We start from the raw sequence: 20,532 nt of genomic DNA on the forward strand, positions 1-20,532 counted from the left end.
AGGTGCTACCAGAGTCAACCAATCTAAAATGGCCTTCTTCCTATGTATACCTTGTAGTCATATAACTTTAGGACCTTCAGCTCCATTAAAGGCGTTTAATGAGAGGTGCATCAAACTAAGACCTTCTCTTTCTATCTTCTTTGCTAGTTGCCCTTTCTCACCAGTATCCACTTGAAGTTGGAGAGTGTACAATTGTTTCTTTTTACATTTATGCCCAAAGGCATATTTTCCATTACACTAAAAGCACAAACCTCTTACCCTTTTTTCATCTAGTTCTTTGCTTGTCAATGGTCTATTTCCCCCTAGGTAAAGGTGAGTTCTATATTTTAGGAACATTTGGAGTTGGTAGGATGTCAAACTGTGAGTGAGATCTTATGCACAATGATGCAATGGTAGTGTTAGATTGACTATTATTTGTTGAATGCTTATAAGTTTATCCTAACTATAGAGTTCAACTAAGGGGTTTGGACTGGCTTTTCGTTGTTACTACAATGATTTCTTGTAACTTGGCTAAGCGTAAGCCTTTGCCAATGACTTTGGTTAGAAAATCCAGGTTAACGTTTGGAGAACATCCATCAATCTAGAGAGGAAAAGGTTGAAAGCTTGGTTTTCATAAATACTAGCTCTTAGATATAGTTCATTGAAAGTGTCAAAGTAATCTTGAAAAGGACCTACCTATTGTAAGTTTCCTAGATCAAATAAAAGATCATTGTAGAGAAGGGATCCAAATCTGATGGTAGGAACTAGACATACTCTTTTTGTATCCCTGATTAGCTTTCTCTAGATTTGATGAATCTCTAGTGCTATTGGATGGTTTTTCCCTCCAGATGAACTGTGGCCACCTTAACCTAATTTTCTAGAGTCATCCCATCTACCTCAAAGAAATACTTAACTCGTAATAGCCAACTATTAAGTCTTTGAACCATCCTTCATTTAAGTTCTTAAGTTTAAGTGTCATCTGTTATGATTAGGAACATTTTCCCTAATACCACTTGATACGCCTTAACGCTAAATACACAAGGACTTGTAGAAAGGATATGAACAAACATGAACAACTAATTTCATTCTTTTTTTTCCAAATTTGTTCACATGGGATATTATAGTGATGTCAATAGATGCCATACACATCAACAATGTATTATAATATTTATTCATTTAAACATCACGGTTTATTTTAGTTCCATAAGTTGTGTTTTATATGGATATTAGTCATTGCCAATGTCAATTCAAATCCACAACATAGGCATAGTTTGTTCATGCATGAAAAAGCTTGTGAATTGTTTAAAATTAAGCAAAACCCTAGAATTCTTACTGATGTTATTGAAGTGTATAAGAAAGAAGAGTGTGATGTTAGTGTTAAGATAATGAAAATGCCTTTAAAATTATGTGAAAACACTAGGCTTACTAATGAGGCTTTGTGTGTATTAAGGAAAATGCCTGAATTCAATTTAAGAGTTGATACAATCATGTATAATACTGCTATTAGGTTATTTTGTGAAAAAGTGCTATGGTTATGTCTGATAATTTAATGAAAGAGATGGGTTTGATTGATCTTTACCTGGATATGATCACAAATATGTTAATGATTAAAGGGTTTTGCAATACAGGTAAGTTAGAGAATGCTTGTAGGGTGCTTAAACTCTTCTTGATGGAATTTGTAAGTTTGGGAGTGCGGAGATGGAATTGGAATTGTTAGGGGAAATGGAGAAAGAAGGTGGGGATTGTAGTCCTAATGTTGTCACGTATACATCCGTTATTCAAAGCTTTTGTAAAAAAGGTATGGTAACAGAAGAATTGGGGGTCTTCGATAGAATGGAAGCTTATAGTTGTGCTCCCAATTGTGTATAAGTACTTTAATTAAGGGTCTTTGCCTTGACAATAATACAAATGAGGCATATAAGTTGATTGATAGAGTTGTTGTTAGGGGTAGTGTTTCATATGACGATTGTTACAGTTCTCTGGTAGTGGCATTGGCTAGGATTAAAAGAATTAAGAAGGCAGGTAAGCTCTTTAGGAAGATGTTAGCTAGTTAGTCCTAGCCACGACTCATAGTTCAAAAAAAATAAGAACCCTGAACCAAAACCATAATAGGACAATTCAGAACTGGTTTGAAACCGACAGTTCTGGTTCATGACCCCGGTTCGAAACTGATATTGAACTGTCAATTCTAATACACGATCTTGATTTATTATTTAAATTATTAATTACAATAATTGAAAATTAAAAGAGAGGCTTGGACTTAATTTTTCAATTAAGCTTCCTACGCATCTTCTTGGGGTCTAGAAGAATCAAAGCCTACATAGTTTTCTTACTTTTGCATATCCAATAGCCGGCAGTACCCCCTTACCTTATCATTCACCTCCGTTATCTTGACTATTATTTTTCATCATCGAACTATCCGTAGTTAAATCAAGCGATTCTTCATTGAAGTCCACTTTTATATCTTGTTGGCGTAATTTGGCCCTTGTCCAATCGTCCATGCATACTTGGGCTTCAATAGATTTGGGAGCCAAACTTGATCGCCTCTCATCCAATATATTACTTCTTTGATTAAAAGTTTATTCTACTGTGACAGTTGATACTGGTGCTGCTAGGACTTATTTACCAATAGCTGCTAATGTTGGAAAGGTTGATGTATGTCGACTCCACCATTCTAGAACTGGAAAGTCTTTACCAATATTGTTGTCACCAAACTCAAAAATAATAGTTAAATAAATATCAAGCTCTGAGGTGGAGCCTAATTTTCCCCTTGGTCTTTTACCCCTTTGCATCATAATACAATTACCATAACTCATATTTTGGATTGATGATGGGGCAATAAGTGGTAAAAAGGAAGAATAACCACCTTGTTACCATAAATTAATGAATATTTAGCATAAATTTCTTTAATTAAATTCATAATGTTAATTATAGTTAATGAAATATTAACTTTATCCTCACAATCTAATTGCAAACATTCATAATATAATGTTAAATAATTTGTCACACAATCTAATTTAAATGTAGGATCAAAAAAACAAGCAACAAGAAAAATTTCTTGAATTGTTTTATAATAAGTTAACTATTTTGTTTTCATTAAAAAAAATAACGTATTGTAGAATAATATCTTGTTCAGCTTTTTGTAAAGCCCCAATAATATTAATGACTTCATTTAAAAACAAATGAGAATTGAGATAATAAACCCCACTTAAAGTATAAATTGCATTATTAAAATTTCTCAATACATTTAAAATTGTTTTACAAATATCCAAATGTTGGGGACATAATATAACTTATGACATATTTTGTGAAATAAATGAGCATAATAAATCTCTATAATCAAAAGACTCATTGAATAATTCATATGTTGAATTCCAACGAGTCGGCACGTCTTTAAAAAATCTTTTTGGTCTTCTATTATATTGTTTACAAAATTTACCCCATTCTTTCCTAGTTTGGAGATGTATCCATAAAAATGAAATTTTTGTTTTTATTGGATTAATATAATTATTAAGACAATATAAACCATCTTGTACACATAAATTTAATACATGACATGCACATCTAATATGAAAAAATCTACCACCTAAATTAGGTTTACAAATCTTAATTAAATAATTTATTGAGACAATATTTGAACGTGCATTATCAAATGAAATTGAAAAAATTTTATAAACTAATTTATATTCTTTTAATATTCCTTTAATTATTCTATAAATATTATCGGTCGTATGTCAATCATCAAACACCCTAAATGCTAAAATTCTTTTTTTAATTGAAAATTGTCATCTATCCAATGACGAGTTATACCCATATAAGAGTGAACTTGCCAATGGTCACTCCAAATATCATTACATATAGATATACGTCTATCAAAATTTGTAAAAAATTGAATTAATTTTTTTTTTTTTATATAAACTAAATAATGTTCTTTTTAATGTGTTTCTTGGAATAGTTTTATATGTAGGATTTAATGTAGTTTTACAATAATTATTAAAACCTAAATTTTCACTAAAACTTGCTATCATTTTTGCAAATTCTTCTTTACTTTTATTATCACTATACATAAATAAAGATTTATGTGTAGAACCATACCTAGTTATTTGTGTTTGACCTCTACTTTGCCCCATTTTTTCTAGATGCTTTGGCTTCAAGTGCTTTTTGAATGTCCTGTATCCACCTTCTTGTTTGAATTTATAAATTTGCTTATAATAATTGCAAACAACTTCGAAATTACCGTTTTTCTTTTGTATTTTCTTGAAATAAATTTTGAAAATATCGGATGTAGAAATCTTTTGGGAATGTTGTTTCATCTCCATCTATTGTTGATGTTGTTGTTGCTGCTCCACTTTACATATTGGCTTTCACTTTCTTGTGTTGAAAAATTATCTATAAATTGATTTTCATTCACATTTGATATATGTGAATATTGACCAAATCTTCTATTACTAGAAGAATTTTCACTACTTGCCATTTTTTATAATAAATAAAATTAATTATATAAATAAATTATATGATTAATTATGAAAGATAATAAAAATAAAAATAAATAATAAATAAAATTAATTATAGAAATAAATTCTATAATTAATTATGAATTGTATAATAGAAATAGAAATTAGAATTAATAAAAAATAAAAAAATTAATTAAATTTGAGAGAATTTGATTGAAAGATTGAAAGAGTATTAAGAATTAAAAGAACGAGAATGAGAGTTTGAAGGATTGAGTGAGAGAGTTGAGAGATTGAAATTTGAATGGATATATATATAGGAAAAATTTTTTAAAAATAAGGGGTGAAAAGGAAATTAAGAACTTTTGCACCTGCAAAAGTTCTACAAAATGTAGGGGACCAACAGTCCCTTGCATAAATTTTGAAATATGCAGGGGACCGTTGTCCCCTGCATATTTGCAGTGTCTGCATTGGTTCCTTTTTTAAATTCAAAAAAAATTTAAAATTTCCAGTTCATAATAGTAAATCGCCGGTTTACATGTCAGATCATAAACCGAATGTGAACCAACGGTTTTACAGTTCAAAATTAGGTAAATCGAAATCGAACCGCTAAAATCCGGTTTTAGTTTCGGTTCAGTCTGGTTCCGGTTTTACCGGTTTCAGTTTCATCCAGACCGGTTTCAGTCCAGTTCACAGGCCAAACTAGCCCGTGGCCAGGTCTATAGCTAGTGGAGTGAAGCCTTATGGTTTGGCATGTAGTGTTATGATTAAAGAACTTTGTTTGGAGGGACAAGTGGTGGATGGTTTTTACTTATATAAGGAAATTGAGAAGATTGAATGCTTATCTTCAATTAACTGACATTCATTCGATCCTTTTAGATGGGCTTTGCAAAAAAGGCCATTCACTGGAAGCTTCAAAGCTTTCAAGATCTATGCTGGAAAGAAGAATTCAATTGCAAGCTCCATATGCTAATAAAATAGTTGAACACATGAAGAAATCTTGAGACAAGGATCTGCTTACACGTCTTACTAAGATTGGAGGGTGTTGTTATGCAAACAAACAAAATCTTGAATTGCTGTGAATGTATTAGCTATAAACTGATTACTTGGTTTGTGTTTTTCTTTGTACCTATGTAAAATTGTTTCGTAGTGAGTAAGAGTTGGTGAAGAAACTTTCTGAAATGCAATACAATGCAAAGCGAGATCCTTGTTCTAGTTAATTCATTGCTGACACTAATCCTAGAGAAGCTTCTGTATAAATGTGCTATTATGGTTTGCATACGTGAAAATTTTGAAAGAATTACGCTGCTTTATACTGTAAATGAAATCTTCCTGTAGCATGCCACGTTTAAAGTTTAAGTTGGAGCTGTAGCTTTTGCCGAGGCTGATGTGAGATCTACTTTAAGCCACATTTATGGGCTGGGATGCAAACGGACCACTTGTAGAAGCTTTTAGGAAGAGCTGGGATGCAGGATGTTAAAGTCAAAGCAGCAGAAAGTGAGGAATTTGCTTTTATCCTTCTACAAACTTCAAAAGCAGCACGATAATACATACTAAAACCATGGACCATTTTTTATGTTAAATGTTGCATGCAAGTATTTATGCAATGGTTCCTTTCCTAGAAGTCAAAAGGTTTCATCTGAAAAAATGACATCTCACATCTACCTTTTAATTATTTTGTCATCCAGATGATGTAATGTGGATTCTTTGCAAGGACTAATGAAGAGACCAGGCAACAAATTTTTTTATAATTCTAATTATTTTCCCACCCTAGGTTTGAGAAAAAAAATTACAAAATAAATAGTTTAGAAAAAGTAAATTACTATATTAGATTAACCAATTCGGTTTTTACCATTTACCAAAATATGATAAATTAATTAATATTATAGATGATATGCAACAAAATTGATAAAAGCTTTTTTCATCCTTCCATGCTTTTCATATTCTATAAAGTTGATTTCTTAAAATTTTCTTTCATCACCACTAGCAATGGTGGTGGGCCGATGTCGACACAATAGCAAGCCTTACGGGTTTGGCCAACCTGAAAAAAGCATGAGGCCCGCATCCCAACCCTATGTATATAAGGCTAGGCCAAACCCTATAGTAACAAGTCAGGCCATGCCCTCCAATAACGAGCCAACCTATTAACTTTAATAAAAAAATAATTTTTTATTAAGTAATTTATATAAAAGAAAACATATTAGAAAATTAAATTGTGATTAAAAAAAACAAATTTATTTATAATAGGTGAATTGAGTTCTCATTATCAATCTCACCAATGTAAAATATAAAACTTGAGTTTAGTTGAATTTTTTACTTTGTTTAGTGTTTATTTATAGTGGGTGAAGAGAGTGAATGGTTGTATTTTTTTAGATGTGAGACTTTTGCACTTACATTTTATAGTGGGTGAAACTTGAGTTTGGACTTTTGCTCTTTACAAAGAGTCCCACATCTAAAAGAGTAAAACAATTTATTCTCTTCGCCCACTATAAATAAAGGTTAAGTAATATGTTTCAACCCAATTTTGATTATCTCATACATTGAGATTGATTGTTGATCTAAAGAACTCAATTTATTTTTTTAAATCTAAAATTTTTATTTTTTATAAATATTTATAATTTTTATATTATAATTATTAATTCATTAATTAATTATATTATAATTTTTTTTAAGGGAGAAGGACTATTTCACCCCCAACTTTTGATGCTTTCTCAAAATGCTACCCACGCCAGATGAAAATCCAGTTTTCCCACCCATGAGCCGTTAATGTGGATGGTTTCTGTTTGCATAAGGGTAAAATGTCCATTTTACCCTTGTTAGATGAAATGACAAAAATACCCCTCTGCAAAATTCATCCCAAAATTGATGTGAGGGTTTTCCTTCACCCCCCTTAGGTTTTAGAAACTAACATTTCACCTTACCTAAAGTTTTTAAACTTTGAAAACTAACATTTTCACCCCCAAACCTAGGGTTTCCAAATTTTTCAAAAAACAGCCGCCCCCCATAACTTTCAAAACTATCAGTTTCACCCCCATTCTTCAACTTCATCTCCCGACGCCGTCTCCGGCATAGTCACCTGCCTCCTCCTTCTCTTGGTGCGACGGCGGTGGTGGCCGAAGAAGGAAGAGACGAAGATCTCCTTCTCCTGGTGCATGGTGCGACGAAGAGACGGAGACAGAGATCTCTACCAAGACGACGAAGGACGACTCTTCGTCATCCTTCGTCGCTCGTCGCGTCGTCCAAACGCTACGACGAAGGATGATGAAGCGTCGTCCTTCGTCTGTTCTTCCAAATCTGGACGATGTTTCGTCGTCCAGATCTGGGCGACGAAGGGTCATCCTTCGTCGTCATTTGTAGTCAGAGATCTCTCATCGATCGATTGCAGCGACCGTCGGTGGTGGCCGAAGAAGGAAGCAAACCCTAAGGGGTGAAATTAAACTTTTCAAACTTTGAGGATAGGTTAATTACTTTTTAAAACCTGGAGGGGGAAACGGTGAAATTTTAAAGTTTTAATGTTTTAAATAGTAAATTACAATTTTGCCCCTATCCCTAACTGAAAAAATGGACGGCAGTTTGGTCATGGGTGGGAAAACTGGATTTTCATCTGGCGTGGGTATCATTTTGAGAACGCATCAAAAGTTGGGTGGGAAATAGTCTTTCTCCCTTTTTTTAAATTGTGAACAGTATTGGGTCAGGTTAGCTTACGAGCTTGTTTTCTAGGCCTATGGCTCAGCCCAAATAGCCCACAGGCCTAGCTTGGCCTACTATAGTAGTGAGTCAAGTCCTTTCATGTTAGGCTTTTTTCTTGAGTTGGGTTTAACCCATTTGACACCTCTTAACCACCAACGCAACACTCTCAATGATATAACATTTGAAAATGTTATATCTTTAATTAAGGGAAATTAATTAAAATAAGCAAAAATATTTCCATTTATACGTTTTTAGACCAATGTAAAAAAGATTAATTTATTTAAGCAAACAACAATTTTTTTACCCATTTTACCCTTATATTGAAAAAACAAGTAAAATCCAAAGTAAAATATAAAGTGAAAAACTTGAAAGTTACTTTTACTGAAAACGGAAAAGAAAAAGCCAAAATTAGAAATCGAGAATACAAAGCAAAAATCATCGGCGAATATTCTACAATCAGCAAAATATATAGAAGCGGCAATATATTGACAATGACTTCACAAGTTAGTTACCATTTGTCATTTTATTTATTTGGTTTCTGTCATTTTTATCGAACGGGTGTAAATAATCTATTGTGGGTATGTGGGTATTGAATGTTGGGTGTTATTGATTAAATGAAATGTAACCTCTCCTAACCAATAGATGTGTTACAGAAAAATGGCAAGAGTTCCCCTATTTTAGAGGGCCTGGGGAATATTTTTTTCTTTTTAATTATGCTTGTAACACTCCCAATTAGCAATTCACATAAACCAGTCCTACCAACCGACTGGATTTTCGTTAACTTAATCACAATTAATAAAATAAGTACATAATAATAACCATCATAAAAATTATCACCCACAGAAACTTTACAACCAATTTTTATAACTAGCTATATATATATATATATATATATATATATATATATATATATATATATATATATATACATATATAGATATAGCTATACACAAACACATATATACATATAAGAAACAAAATATATACATATCCACCAATATCTACATCAAGTGTGTATATATATATATATATATATATATATATATATATATATGCATATATTCACATATACATCAAAACATGTAGTTGTATCGGGGACTAGCACCTCGGTACTCTGGCAATCCTTTGTTATATGCCCTGGCTGTCGGCATCGATAACAAATCACCTGTTTCTGCTAGTACAACATTCCCCACTATGACGTCTCCCATAAATCTAACACTGGGGAATATTTTCTTTTCTAAGCTTCTTGTCACTCTTTCCGCCTTTTCTATTTGCTTTTGACTGGAATTTTCTTTTTCCCTTATTGTTTCTAAAACTGGAGCCAATTGAACTACCCCCTGATATTATAACAGGTGCTAAAATAGTCAATGAAGCAAGTAGAGCTGACCGACTTGGCATCACTATCTGGGGTGCTGTCAATGATAGAGGTGTTGCCATAGAGGGTGAATTTCTGGGTAGCTTATTAACATATACCTCTAACCTCTATGCTCTCTCCAATGCCTCTTTATAAGTTTGAGGAAGTTGTGGTCCAGCTAGCACATGCAAGGCTATCTCCGATCTAAGGCCCTAAAAAAATCTGTCCAATCGGAGACTAGGTGTACTCTCCATACTTGGAGCAAAACTAGATAAGACATCAAAACGGGTAGAATAATCCTTTATTGAACCCTCTCCCTGCTGTAAAGAAATGAACTTCTGAACTTTGACTGCTACCACATCAGCTGTTCTGTATTAGGCCTCAAATACCCTTCTGAAGTCTTGTCAGGTCATCAGATCCACATTTCTAGTTTTTTTAACTAGGTCCCACTATACGCGAGCTTCTCCCCTCATCAAGAAACTGGTATACCGAACTTTTTCTCTATCAGTCATAGGAAATAAATCTATAATACTTTCCACCTACTTGATTCATTCATCAACCACCAAAGGGTCTTTAGTACCTTTAAATTCATGAGCGGTATGCTGAGTAGGTAAGAAATAAATAGGCTCAAGCCGCCTTTGAACTCTAACTTCTCCTCTCCCTTCATTCCTCATTTCATTTCTAATTTCTTCTATGACCTCCTCACGAATCTCACTTCTAATCTCATCTCAGATGGCATATCTGGCTATATTATCAGGTGTGGGTCTATCTTGACTCTCAGTCAACACCTAACAGACTATATCTCTTATTTCTACTAGCCCAAATCTTGAACCACCTAATGGGGCAGGGTTAGATGGTTCTCCCGTCTTTCTCTGAATACCCCTTCCACGACCTCGTCCTCGTCCTCGTCCTCGTCTTGTGGTACTCCTCATTTAATAATTGCATAAGTATAATTACATAATATTCTATTATTTGAATACAGGCAAAGAAAACAACTTACTTCAGTCGATTCTCGGGAGCTAATCTGTGAGACATGAGGGGCACCTGTGTAATACTAGAATGCAAAACTATATATAAATATTATATTATATTACAACACATTATATTATATCCACTTTTAAGCATCCAAAATTGCGCTCTGATACCAAAAATGTAACCTCTCCTAACCAATAGGTGTGTTACAGAAAAACAACAAGAGTTTCCCTATTTTAGAGGCTCGGGGAATTTTTTTTCTTTTTAATTATGCCTTGTAACACTCCCAATTAGCAATTCACATAAACCAGTTCTACCAACCGACTAGATTTTCATCAACTTAATCACAATTAATAAAATAAGTACATAATAATAATCATCATAAAAATTATCACCCACATAAACTTTATAACCAATTTTCATAACTAGCCATATATATATATACATATATAGATATAGCTATACACAAACACATATTTACATATAAGAAACAAAATATATACATATCCACCAATATCTACATCAAGTATATATATATATGCATATATTCACATATACGTCAAAACATATAAATCAACAAAATTATGGTGCCTTTCTCCCTCAGCCTCATGTCTCACTAGTGCTCTCTAGAAACCTTTGCTGTAACTCTTTACCTGTAAAATATTAAATTAAACGGGGTGAGCGATCACGGCTCAATAAGAAAATTATACTCAATACTCAAAGTATTTCATACCAGTACTAATCTCTTCCATACTCAGTGTGTCTGAGCTATTTACAACAAAATAATTGACACAGAACATGCATGAAACATATCATAATTCTTTTCTTTCACCTATTTATTCATTTCCTTACTATACAGATATGATTCACTCGTTATGATTTATGTATGTATGAGTGCCATGACATTTCTATTTTTTGATCGTACATTTTTCTCAACTCTTTATCAGCCACATAGGCTTGCATGTATGATTCTAATGCAATTGACTTTCATAAAATATCTACTAATTCTTTCTCTTTTCTTATTGACTGATCTAGACTACATATGACAGTACTTGCAGTCACCATAAAAGGTATAATTCTCTCTTACACGCATATTTTTTTTCTTTGCTGTTCATACAGTACAACTAATATTTTTCTTTATTGTCCACACAGTACAGCTGGTTGTCTACACAGTACAACTCGCGTGTAAGGATTTTAAATATATTTTCCACTTTCCTGTATCATATGAGTCATTATAAAACCAAAAATACTTGTTTTTTATTTTCCGAAAACATGCATAACTTAGAAAGGTTTTTCCTTTTTTGTTATTTTTTTCTGAAATCATGCATATGTTATGATTCCTTATGTATGCATGTATAACTATAATATGAAATATGCTCATTCATTGTTTTCTGTTATTCTTTTCATTCCTTATCAAATATCATATTATTTTCTCATACATTTATATATATCTCATGCATCCAATTAATTTCAAATATACAATATAGGCTTAATATAAGGGTTATTCCACATATCATGCACATAATTAAGTGGAAATTAACCTATATCACATAAAATGACACTTTTGCCCTTTATGGATAAAATTACATGCTTACCCTTAATGCAAATTCTTTCATCAATTCATTATTTCTCATATATTCAACACACAAAATCCATTGAGCTAACCCTAGGAATATGAAATGTCTAAAATACCCTTATGGCCCAAAATTATATCATGAATTCTAATGAATTTATTTATCTTTTTAAGCATAAATCACCTTAATTCTAATACCTTACACACTTATATAAATAAAGGTTATTTAAATACCCTAACTTAAATTACTTCAAGTATGTAAAGTATGAAATTCTTACCTTTTCTTTACTAATTAGGTGATTTAAGCTTATTCTCCTTATTTTCTGCTTCCTAGCAAGCTTAATCAACCAAAAATATAATCATCTATCAAAACTCTAAATTTCACATCTTTTAAAAATTAAATTTATTAGCTTAGAACTGACCAGAATTGATAGATCTACATTTTTTATAACTGGAGGCTCTGGAAATTAGGTGGTTTAGCTAGGTTTTTAGATGAATTTTGATTGAAGAAAAGCTTTAGTTCAAATGATGGAGGTTCTCGGCAATTGAAGAAGAAAATGAATAGGTTATGGGTTTTATAAACCTTTTGGACCAATTTGCCCTTCACATTTTCCATAAATGTCTATTTTATCCTTAGTCAATTACCAAAAACCCTTAGCACCACCACATAATTTCAAGTATGCCATTCAATTTTCATTCCCACTTTGTCTCTTAATTCCTTCTAAAATGACCATTTTACCCCTTTGAAAATTATTGCTCATTTACTAGTTTTCTATAATTCTTTTGCAATTTCTTTAAACAACAAGTTATAAAATCAATTCTAGGGGTAATTTTGGAAGTGGAGTTTACTGACATACCTGAATCTGGGTGTTACATGAAATAATATTTTTTTTTTGAAAATATGCGTCGATTGGTGTGGTTGTTATGACGATTAGGGTTTTAGAGTGAAACCTTAAATTTGTCGACTTATATATATGGATGTTTTGAATGGTATATAAAGATATAGTTTCGATGTTAATAGATGCCTGAAAGTATAACCGTCGAAGAGATGAAAATCACGCAAATTTATAAGAACCGCGCAAACCACACCAACCGCACTTATCATGCAAATCATGTAAAATGCGCACACATTACGCCAACAACGCCAACTATGCGCAAACCACGCCTACGCCAACCTCGTAGTGTCTCGCCAACTACACAATGTCACGCAATGACATTGTTCACAAAATGTGATATTTGCTTTGTACTTTTCAAATTTAAACTTTATTGAATGAAACTCATAACATTTCATTTTAAATGTGTTTTTGTAGAAAATTTCAATTAATGATCAAGTGAGGGAGAAGCGATTTCATGATACTCATGATTTTAGAGTTACGATCAGTATTCATAGTTAAAAAGATACGATGAAACATATAAGAGCAAAATTAAGTTCAGAGCAGAAAATATTGTTTAGACAAACATGTTTCAGACATTTTTCAAATCTTAAAGTGCATGGATATAGTTCGACCCTATTACACAGTGTATTATTTCGGTAAGTGAATAAGAGTGAGTTAGAAAAGGTGTTTTGGTTTAGATTAAATAGGGTCGATTGTAGATTTAGTCTGATTAAGTTTGTTATAATTACTGGATTGAGGTTTAGTGGAGAAGCGGATATAATTGAATACATAACAACTTATTCATTTAATTTTATAAATAAGTACTTTCCAAATGACAAATCTATAACTCATGGTGATCTTAGTAAAAGTTTAATGTTTATGGCATGGGGAAACAATGATGAAGATGTTGTCAAAATAGTTGTATTATATCTAATACATTATGGATTATTGGGAGTAGATAATCAAAAAGTGGTATCATAACATATAATGCAGTTAGTAGATGATTGGGACAGTTTCAATAGATTTTCATAGGAGACTATAGTTTGAAAGTTGATAGTGGAATCAATAAGCCAAGCAATGGAGAAACGGTATGAAGAAGTTATGAATAAACATTGAGCATATAATCCAGATATTCTAGTGCAAACTTATGCGTTAACGAGATTTACAGTTGCATCTCAGGTAACCTCAGAAATAAATATGAGATTAAATTAGATTTACATTACTTTTACTTTTTTGGTTTGCTTATGTTATTCATTTCACAAATTTTATCTTTCTATGGGATGCAATTATGGATATATGAAACTTTCAGTAACTTAGGGGGTTTCGCAGCTTGTAAGTCCAAAGATAAGATCCTTCACATGTTGAAATGGAAGTCACTTAAGCAACCGAGGTGGGATCTTGTTAACAATATATTTAGGGCTTCTCAAGTATGTAAATTTATTTTTGACATAAAAAAAAACAAGTAACTTTGTTATATCTAAAAAATTGATACATTTATTAGGATGTTGTCACTCTTATGTTGATTTCATCTGTCGAGAAGAAGCAATTAGTGTGGTATAGAGAGATTGTGGATTACATAGGGTACGCAGCAGAACTAATAATGATCGTAGCCTTATTCAATCTAGTGGTGCAATCCAATCTCCTCACCATGCATGTCAAAGCACACTTGTACACAGTCAAGTCATGTTTAGATAGACTGCACCTCTGGTTACCAGGTTAGAGTGTCGATCTATACATCGATCATCAATGTCCTCATGTCAGACTGCTAGAAGATCCCCTGATGCCACACATACTGGACCCATATCTACTATTGAAAATGTTTGTTTTGAGAAAATGCTATGTGGATTCATGGAAACAGTGGAGCAATGTTTTAGACAATTTGAAAAGCAACAAACATCGATTAAAATAAAGGTTACAGAGATGCAACGCATATTTTACGTCACCCTCAAAGATGAGGTTAGTATAAAAAAAAACATATGTTTAATATTTAAAATGTAACGATGATAATGATAATAATTTTTCATAATAACACAAGATGAGTCGACTGAGGTTATTATTGAGGTGGCCCAGGATGATGATGTATGTCCATATGATGATTATGAGGTGGTCACTAAGTGTAGACCTGTGGAGACACTAATACAGCTTCAATCGAGTACTCGAAAGACATTACGGGGCAAAATTATCAAGAAAGGGCAGATACTACTCAGTCCATTTACTGATCCTATGAAACAACATCGGTCATGAGAAGGAAACTAGTGAACGAATATCAATTTTGAGCAATGGTATGGTAATGCTGACAATAATGACATAGCATTAACTTATTTGCATGGCCCTTGCAAGAAGTTTGATTGGTGAGATGAGATTTGTACAAAAAACAAGTGGCTAACGAATAAGGTGACTAAGTTATCAATATATTTTATATTTATACAGTGTCATTATTATAAACAACGTAATTATAATTTATGTTTTTGTTGTATTTCAGCATATGGATAATTACTTAGTTATGTTATGCCATTTGTACCCAACTACTAATTGGACATGTGTTGATACATTTTGGGATGGTTGGCTACCATGTATTTTACAGGATTGAGATACAGTTGCCTATGAAAACTTTCAATGGCCTCAGCTATTACTAGCTCCCATTGAAGGGATAAGTCCACAGTTGTCAGATCAGGTAAGAGATATGAGATGCATTGCATGGGCGAAAGTTGACAAAGTAATAAATATGTTCAAAATTATATAATCGGTAACATATTTTCAATTATGATTATGTTACACTAACTTTTGGTTATTGTTTTTACAGGTGTACATTCTTATTAATTACAATTGTCAACATTGGGCATGCAATGAAATTGATCTCAAAGCGTGGACTCTAACTGTATACGACTCTTCAGTTAACTTCATAACTTCCACGGATAGGTTCATTGAGATGATGACATGATATCAACACCTTCTGTCTATCATTAGTACCATTAGCTACTAAGAAGTTAGGGGTGATGACCCTAACATGGAGTTGTTCATGCTTGTGCGATATACCGATGTTTCACAGTAGGGTAAAGCCTCGGGTCATTATAGAGTCTTCACACTTATAATGATAGAGTACTTAGCCACTAGACACCCATTTGACTATACAACCTCTAACACTATTTGTTTGTATAGGATGATCGCGTCTAAGATTTTTACTCACGGACGCAATGGTTGATATTGTTTTATGGTTGATGTATATTTATTCTTTTTTTTTTACTGCAAATATATATTTATTTTGTTGATTATTATGTTACTATTTTAGTGTTTCATATTATTCATGCTTTGGAACAATGGTTGGGTGGATTGAATATATATATATATATATATATATATATATATATATATATATATATATATATATATATATATATATATATATATTGGAGTGTATTTTTGGATAAAATGTAAATAGAAAGAAGAAAAAGATATAGATAATGGAAATAATATAGAGGAAACTATACTGAAATTTTTTTAAAATGTTAAAATACAGTACAATAACCATTGAATGTTTAAAAAGTTTATAATACAAAAAAAAATGCAATTTGTCACAATTCAACACCCTGCAACAACATTGGAGTGCAAATTCACCCAGCCTCACACACCCTGAACACCTATAACAAGACACATAAAACATGATAATTTAAAAACACCTTAAATGCAAATGTAATATATAACAATTTGATACATGAAAGGTTATGGAAGACCAGCATATGATGTCCCTCGTCGTCTACTTGTCTCAGATAAGGGGTTCATACAAATAATTCAAGTATGTCCATACTCGTGAAATTGACTACAAACAGGTTGATGTACTTCCTCCCCTTAGATGGTCTCCTCTGTGTTCTGATGGTTGACCTGAATGTCAATGTTGTAATAAAGGTAGAAATACTGTGGGAAGATTCTCTGGATGCACCTATTCAGAGGGATCTTCAAATGGTTCAACATTCTCTCTATACACCACTTGCCAATATTCTATTAAATAGTATTTACTCACCCATTGATAACAATTAGAAAGATTCTAGAACCTAGCCATGGCTACAATGTGTGTGCACGAAATATGTAACAATTGAAATTTTTTACAACTGCACTAACTCGCACATAGATCCACTATAGCAATCAACTGGCCCACATCGTGCACTTCATATTTGTGCATAGTAATTGGTTTGACAACCATATTTGCTAATTTAAGGATATGACTTGCTATTTTCTCCTTTGCCCATAGAATGAGTTGATTAATAGAAGCCTCTACATGATCAGAAAAATATTTTAAGTGTACAATTCAACATCATGCACAGAAGTAGGAAAATTATACAAACCTATCATATTGCGTTAGGAGTAAAACCATTTCTACATGGTGGAACTCAAAAACTCAAGTAGCATCATAACCAATAATTTTTACACATGTCGTGCCAAGGTATTAAAGAACTATGTAGTATTTGTTGTCATTATATTATACGAGAGACCCAGAAAGTAAGCACGGGCCCAACGTTTATAGTCTATACCCTGTAAATAAGCACTTGTTGATGGATTTCATCATTAATCATTCGTATTGACTCTTTAAAATCTAGTATCTGATAAGCTTTCATTGTTTTCCAAAACAACCGATCTATATGCTTTGTTTGTTTACACCTGTTGCTTATATTATCTTATATATGATGGTTGCACCAACCGTGGTGTGCATTTGGGAATATTTCTTACACAAAATGAATGATAGCATGGTGTCTATCTAAAATGATGACCAAATCTGAAACATCACCTATACACCCATGTAATGCTTTCAAAAAATTTTCCCCCTATACCAAAGGCCAAACAATAAATTTGGTTGTTTCCATCTTTACGCACAGTAACAAATAGTGTACCTAGTATTATCCTTTTAAAAAGGATCTATCAATATAAATGACAAGGTGACAATATTCTCGAAATGCTCTAATTGAGTAACCTAAAGTTATAAAGACAAAACGAAACCAATTATCCATATCAGTATCAATATGTGTAACCGTGCTAGGGTTTTTTCATTCCAAATTGTAATAATATACAAGTAATTGTCTGAACAACTCCTCTGGAGAATCTCTAATCTTATTCAATGCCCAATTCTTAGCATGTCAAGTTTGAGTATAAGAGATATCTATTTTGTACCTATCTGCAACGTCTGTTATGATGTCTTTCAGCTTGTAGATACAGTAAGAAGTGGTAAACATAGACTGCAATATTTTTCAAGTGTCTATTTACCTGCTTGTCTGTGATGAGGCATTATGACATTCTAAGGGTAAGTGACAGGACCCATCCCGACCCGCTATCCTATAACCTCTGAAAATACCGTTATAGGCTTAGAAGGGCGAAATGTATCCTGTAATTCTGTTTGAAAACTTTTCTGCATCATAACCTAACACAATATCTAATATCATCTATAGGCCTCCGACCTTTATATGAGTACATATCAAAATACATCCTTATTTAAAACCAAGAAAATCAGAAAATAAACCTGAAATCAGGCCTCCGGCCTTATCACATACATAACAAAATAATTTACATCTTTACTCATTTCAAAAGATTATGAGAATATGGTAATTAGGCCTCCGGCCTTTCAACATTTCATAAGTTCATAAAAAAAAAACAACAAAAAGTCTATATAGATGCGTGCAAATGAAAACATCCACGAAAGATGCTACACCGTGGCACAACCCAACAAAACACTATCCCGCACGATCTATAGGATGTCCTGGAGGGAGGGAAACATTTATAAAGGATGAGCTAAAAGCTCAGTGAGTAGGAAATTTAAATCCTTGAGAATATTAATGCATGTCAAAATATAATAGTATGCCAAAATATGAGCCATACACTATGCTAATTATGCTTAAACCACATGTTTCTCATTTAACTTGAAACGTTCATCACACAGTCATCACATAAATTGATTGTCTCAAGAAAGAAATTAACCATACTACCTTTTTCTCATAGGAACATATCAATTATTTATAAATTTCCACTTCCAACTCAATAGCAATACTATCTTTATCTTATAGGTTTCCTTCCATATCAAGATTTTGAAATATAAAGATATCCCACCATTCCAATATAAAGATATACATCAAAATATCATATAAAAGGAAATCTGTCATACCCGGGGTGTCCCCATCTAGGCAGAGCAAAAGAAAAACAACTGTCATACCCGGTATACTAAAATCTCACACGGGCAGAGCATTCGATTCTGTCATACTTGGCAGGAAATAAAGCACAAGCAGAGCACTAAATTCTGTCGTACCTGTATAGATATCGCACAGGCAGAGCATCTAAATCTGTCGTATCTGGCCTAAATAATGCACAGACAGAGCATTTTATTTCATGATGAGTAATAACCAAAACATCCGAATAATATAATTTATTTCACCATATCAATCAATTTTTTTTTTGTTTAGAACAATACTCATTGGCAAGCACCACAATCATCATGAGCAAATCTCAATCACACGTAAAATATCAACTAAACACTTCCAACTCACATGAAGCTCAACTAAAAAATTTCAACTCAACCACAACACAAAACATCAATTTAATAATTTCCAGAATTCACTTGGTCACCACATAACTTAATTAAACATTCTGAATTCACATATAATATAACTTTTACTCTATAGCCTTCCAAATCTTAAATCCATAACATACATAAAGGAAATTACATATATATATTTTGAGAGATTTCCACCAAATTCATGCTATCATTTTCAAGGATTCACAATAAATACCATAAAATTTCACAAAACTATAAATAATATTTATACCCAAAAATCATAAGAAAGAAAAGTTTTATTCCCACTCACTGATTTGGGTAGCCTCTAAGTCAGAGTTGAAATCTCTTGCTAATCTCCCTTCTTCTTCACCTATTCAAACCAATTGGAAACAATATGATCAAAAATTTGGAAAACCCTAATTTGAGTAAATATAACAAACCCTAAAATTTTTTTGAATAAAAATGAAATACTCTATTCCCTTTTCCTATAATCCTTTTTCTCTTCCTTTCCCTTTCTTTCTTTTTCTTTCTTTTCTTCTTCTTTCTTTTCTTTTCTTTCTTCCCTTCTCTTCTTTCCCTTTCTTTCTCTGTTTTCTCCCGTCTGCACTCTGTTTTCTTTTTTTCTTGCTGAAGAAGAAAAGGCTACTGACTTTTATTAGCAAATAAAAGGAAAATTTCCACTTAACCCCCATATGTGTGCAAGATTTCGTATAGCCCCCTTTAGTTTCACCTATAACCAAGATTTGGGTATTTCAGTAAGTGTAAGTTTCCAACTTCCATAAGACAAAAATGTCTGCGTTTTATAATTTTACTCCTCTTGCCTTCTATTTACATTGAGTATGTGCACATTTGATATCCCATCTTTTTTTGTTTGAACTTGCCACCTTGAACTGATAACCTTTTTCCAAAGCATCCCTATACATCATATTTGTCAACACCTGTTTACATGTAACTTAATCATTCACTTTGATTCTCCCATCTTGTGGTGGAATTGATGTAATGCAATACTCTCATTTTCTACATCCTTGTAAGGATCTAAACCACTAGAAAAAGGATTTAGAACTAGTACATTAATAGGAATGGGTCCACCATGCATTGTTAAAGTG

At 32.5% G+C, this 20,532-nt stretch overlaps 1 long non-coding RNA gene and 1 pseudogene across 1 annotated transcript; one reads left to right on the top strand and one right to left on the bottom strand.

Moving 5' to 3' along the window:
* Positions 1-287: 287 nt before the first annotated feature.
* LOC123205588 lies at positions 288-5,512 on the top strand (annotated as a pseudogene).
* Positions 5,513-18,395: 12,883 nt separating this feature from the next.
* LOC123205595 lies at positions 18,396-19,942 on the bottom strand. The gene is made up of 2 exons (XR_006499869.1): positions 19,737-19,942; positions 18,396-18,637 (listed from the first exon to the last, which is right to left on the bottom strand). It is a non-coding gene; the product is annotated as an uncharacterized LOC123205595 (long non-coding RNA).
* Positions 19,943-20,532: the final 590 nt, after the last annotated feature.

This window comes from Mangifera indica, unplaced genomic scaffold (assembly GCF_011075055.1).
Source record: "Mangifera indica cultivar Alphonso unplaced genomic scaffold, CATAS_Mindica_2.1 Un_0009, whole genome shotgun sequence".
Classification (NCBI taxonomy): Eukaryota; Viridiplantae; Streptophyta; class Magnoliopsida; order Sapindales; family Anacardiaceae; genus Mangifera; species Mangifera indica.